Source organism: Benincasa hispida, chromosome 7 (genome assembly GCF_027475165.1).
Source record: "Benincasa hispida cultivar pf3 chromosome 7, pf3_genome.v1.1, whole genome shotgun sequence".
Taxonomy (NCBI): Eukaryota; Viridiplantae; Streptophyta; class Magnoliopsida; order Cucurbitales; family Cucurbitaceae; genus Benincasa; species Benincasa hispida.
The window spans coordinates 9,276,611-9,281,677 of record NC_143484.1 but is presented as its reverse complement, the minus strand read 5'-3'; the positions used below and the strand labels follow the sequence as shown (position 1 = coordinate 9,281,677).

Below are 5,067 nucleotides of genomic sequence, written 5' to 3'. Positions count from 1 at the left end.
TTCAACATTTCTTCAATAAAGTTGTTATTGAACTTGTAAATTGCGCTTGTAAAGACTAAATCCAATAAACTAAGATCTATGGCTATTATATGAATACTTGAACTTTATGTAGAGACATAAAGATGGATCAAGTTCGAGTAAATAGCCAAAATGGTCTATAATATACGAATAAGGTTGGGTGTCTTATTCTGTTAACACTATCGGATACGGCTCACTCTATAGTTGTTATAATTTGTTGTAAGGTGTTACAAACGAAGTTATCTTGATTTGTTCATGTATGGACATGAGGAGTGGGGGTGTCTTATGCGATGAGTTTGCGTAAGATCGAACCAAGAAATAAATCACTCTTACTTTATAACGTTGTTTACTGTTTTAGTCTGACTATTTCGCATAGATCGCCTAGGTAACTCGATCTTAATCCTGAGCTAACTATGAACTCCTGTTTATTCGGGATTATCCTTAGATTTGCATAGGTGAGGGTTGGTTCAACAGTGTTGGCTCAATAAGCCTCCCATTTCAGGGGTAAGATCGGGTAATTAGCTGGGGACATAGGGTACAAGATGAAATTAAAGTCTACCCGATTTAGGGATAGGAGAAAAGTTGTTGACAGGCCCGAAACTTATGTCGTTAATAAGCTTCGAGTCTGGTCAAAAGAAAATTTGTAAAATCACCGAACTACTCCTACTACTACTAAAATGTGGCCCGAAACTTACGTCGTTAATAAGCTTCGAGTCTGGTTAAAAGAAAATTTGTAAAATCGTCGAACTACTCCTATTACTACTAAAATGTAGCAACAGTGGTAAGTGTGGGGTCGAACCACATAGAAGTGAAGAATTAATTTCTTTTGGGTTAGATTTGACCGTGGAAAAGTAGTAAAAATAGGGGTTTTAGTTTTTTGTTTTGAAATAGAACATATGCAAGAAAAGGAAATTGCAAGGGATATACAAAACGACAATGGATTCATCTAGTTCTCGGATCAAGTAGCCATTCAATGTAAATTAAATCACTGTTTTGTTTTCTGTCAACATATCATATATTCAAATTATGCATGCATAGCTACCCAATCAATGTGAATTAACTAATCTCTACAAAGGTCGACAATCAATTAATTCGAACCAATCGAGCGTCCTAATTCATTATTAAGACTGGAAAGACCATGCCTCAACTAACCTACATGTTCCTAGATGCAATTAGGTCCCCAGCGACCATAAAGAACTAGAAACACATGCATTAAGATTCAAGATTCAACTATATTGATTAAGTGTCAGGACAACCATGTTAAAATAATCAATTTATTCTTTAAATCTGGATTAAACGTGTGATGCAAAGATTCAAAACCAGCCCATAAACCTAAGCATGCTCATCTACTCAGTGCTACAAGGGTAAATTCAAAGCATGGACGATTACAAGGATGCGTGCGAGCTTAAATTTAACTAGCAAAGACATGCGATCATGATAGGGGCATCAATCCAACACATAAAAGCAAGTCTAAGTTAAACAAGATTCAAGAAAAACATAATTTTGAATTAAAGCACATAATTGAACAGAAAACTCATCAAATACAAAGAATGTTCGATTCAAGAATTAAACGAAAGATTACCTCATCGATTCATAGACAAACCGATGGGATACAATCCAAAACACGTCCATGATCCGAAAATAAAATAAAAACTAACCTAAAGATAATAAAAATTGAAGGAAAAGAAAGAATGATGAAGTTTTACTTCGGCCTCCATCAATTTGGCCTCCTAAATTCAGCATTCACCTCGAGTAAGAAGTCCAACGCATGGCCAATGCTAACTTGCGCATGTGCCTTGTTGCTTGCCCGTCAATTGTCACAGCATCGCAACGTTGGTGCTTCTATCTTTCAGCTTGAAGTTCAAGCATTGAGATGCATTGGAACATTGGCGATGATTCAACTCCAGAGCATCGTAATGCTTGAGGCAGCATTGCAACACTCCCCTGAACTCCAAGCTACTACTTTCAAGCATTGCACGAGCATCAAGCTTAGGCGAATTATGAGCATTGTGACGTTCCGAGAGGGGCATTTTGATTTTGATTCCTTTGAAACCCTAATGCTCAGATTAACTCCAAATTGCTTCAAATGCTCAGATTAACTCCAAATTGCTTCAAATTAACCTCATTCTTCACCAAATGATTAATTCTACCTCTTGGTTGCTCGATACCTACAAAATAGAGAAATAAACACGTAAAACCTAATAACGAGCCAGAATTAAGCTAGGACTAATAACTCTTTTTTAGAGCTAACAGTTGTTCTCTTAAGTGTTGAATCCAAGTCTTGAACAAGGGGCCTCACCCTCTTAGTGACCCGAGAGGGATCCGGTTTAGTGATTGGATCACAAATCAATTATTCATTAAAGGATCAGTGGAACTTAAGGAGCAAGACGTAATTTCAGGGGTAAAACAGCATATCGACCCAGCCGTTATTATGAACAACTTGTGAAGGGTGGACTTACTAGTTATGGTTAAATCAAGTTGACACAAATATTGTAGCGACCCGACTTTCTAGGACTGGAATTGGACCGTTACTACATGCATGCGTAATCTCAAACGACTCTGTACAAATTATGACTAAAACCAAAAGAATTTCATAAAATAAATTACTTTTACAAAAATTTTAATAACTAAAAATCTTTGATCGGGGTCCTCCTAAAATGTAAAATTCAATTAAGAAACATAATTTAAAACTCAAAACGTTTGACTGTTAACGACTATAACATGAGAAATATCAAAAGACATGTGCAAAAGCTTCTGCCTGGTCCCAATGGCATGGTTACAGATTCTTCTTGTCATTCCTCGGTCTGTCCTTGCTCTTACCTGAAAACATATCATGAGAAAGTGTGAGTATAAAAATACTCAGTAAGTGACCCACTACTAAGCCCACTAGGTGACCGTTAGCCTCCCTACCGAGGCACATGTAAGCATCATGTATCATAAACATAAGCGTAAGGGGCGAACCCGAAGGCATACTTTCATAAATAATGGTCCCAGAGGGTCACAATCATAAGCATAGGTGGTAATCCCCTATGGACATCGAAATATAATCATGAGTTCACAAATATGTGATGTATACAGCTCAATAAGAACACTAACAGCCACCAACAATCTAATCATGCAACATTCAACATTCAGATTTCGCACCATCCATAAACATGATATCTTAACCTTAGTAACATGGTCAAAGGTTTCTAGAACACCACCAACAATCCATCCATCAATCAAATCATAGCAGATCATTCCATCAAAATAAAAGCATGCATTTAGTATACTCAAAGCTTAACATCAACTTGAGAATTCGAAGGCGAACCGATAGTAAATCACTTGCCTTGATAATAAACCCAAATATATTCAAGCAAGCTTATCTCCCATTTATTCAATAAGATCTTGAATCAAGTCCTATGGCATAAACCAAATTTTAAAAAAAATTAACAATTAAGATCAAATTTCAAACACCAAATAATCAAATATGTCTAATAACTTTTTTTCTTACCCAAAGTGTGTTGGTCCAAAAATCACCTCAAATCCTCCAGACCAACGTGTTCCAAATTTCACCAAAATTCAACTTCAACACCTAGTGGACATCAACTTTGACAACCTCCAAAACTCTGATCCAGGTTCGAAACAATATAAGTAAACAAATTTTAGTCCAACAACTTTATGGGTGATCAATCCCAAGCCAATAACTCCACAAACTCATGAAACTCACCTTAATCAACCAATAAATACCTTAAGAATGTTGAACAGTTCGTTTCCAACTTCCAATTTCCTTCGAACCTTGAATCAAGACTCAAACATGTAGGGTAGCCATAATCTTAGATCAACACTTAATGGGTCATAAAAAAAACATTACAAAAGCAATCCAAAACTCAAAATTAGAGACTTACCCAACACCCAACTTGAAATAGGCGGCGACTGAGGACAGAGGCAAGTCAGCAGTAATGGCGACAAGCGACAGCGCATGGCGAGCACGACCTGTAGGAGTTGACGGTGCAAATTCATGTGGCTCAGATTGGCGGCGCACGCGGCAATGTGTTGGTGAGGGAGGCTAACAAACTCCAATAACGTAGCAAAGGTTGACGGGTGGTGATTGAGTAGACGTTGACGAGCAGCGGTAAATGGGCTGGTGGCCGAAGCTCTCTGCAAAAGTTGTGGAGGTTGAAATTTGTGGGTGAGGGAGAGAGAATGGCGTGAAAGAGGAAAGAGGAAGGAAGGAAGAAAGATTTTTTTTTCCTTCCCTTCTTGGGCTGCGTGTAATTGAGCCAAGCCAAAACCCACATACCACATAATAAAATCCATTAAATCCTAATTGACTAATCAGAGCCGATTTGTCCCTTTTTTATATATATTATGTGTCTCCCTTCTTTCTTTTTTTTTTTTTTTTTTTTTTTTTTTTGGATATTAATCTCCTCCCAATTTGAAATCAAACTCCTAACTCCTTTCTCATGGTAAATTTTCCACCAAAAAAAATCAAACTTTATCAACTTAGTTTAATTTCATTATGTTCTCAAAAATAAATCCACAAACTTTAAAATTTCAAATCCACAATAATTTATCCAACTTTTCTTAAATTGAATTCGAATTTTGAAATCTTCACAAATATCTCCTAAATTAATTATCTTACCACCTAAATTTCAAATTTTCGAATTATCAAGTAAATCCAATTAATTTCAAATCTCTTATCAACTCTAATTAAATTCAAAATTTTAAATCCACAATTAACTTCAAATTAACCAATCATCTCCTTCTAAATAATCAAACCCGACCCCATTAAATAAATTAACGCCCAAACAATTCAAGATAATTTTTTTTAATAAAAACGAAATTCCTGAAAATTCGGGATATTACAAATATATCTACAGTGAGGAGAGTGCAACTATCGAACTATAGTGGTGTGACTCGATAGTTAACGAATATTGATTAATTCGGTCTAAAGAGCTTTAGTCAATTAATCTCAAATCGTTGGAGCTCATGATGTATAGGTTCATAAGGTCTCTCTACTGGCTCATAAAACATGAACACCTTGAATTAGTAAATTGAGTGAATTTG

At 36.1% G+C, this 5,067-nt stretch overlaps 1 long non-coding RNA gene across 4 annotated transcripts; it reads right to left on the bottom strand.

The window, feature by feature from the left end:
• Window positions 1–1,503: 1,503 nt before the first annotated feature.
• LOC150034900 (uncharacterized) lies at window positions 1,504–4,257 on the bottom strand. Of its 4 annotated transcripts, none has more exons than XR_016530810.1 (5): window positions 3,728–4,257; window positions 3,512–3,626; window positions 3,347–3,417; window positions 2,777–2,838; window positions 1,504–2,186 (listed from the first exon to the last, which is right to left on the bottom strand). It is a non-coding gene; the product is annotated as an uncharacterized LOC150034900 (long non-coding RNA). The 4 variants fall into 4 exon arrangements; XR_016530808.1 differs by having other exon boundaries at window positions 1,504–2,838; window positions 3,728–3,807; window positions 3,906–4,257; XR_016530809.1 differs by having other exon boundaries at window positions 1,504–2,838; window positions 3,728–3,795; window positions 3,906–4,257.
• Between the last annotated feature and the right edge of the window lie 810 nt (window positions 4,258–5,067).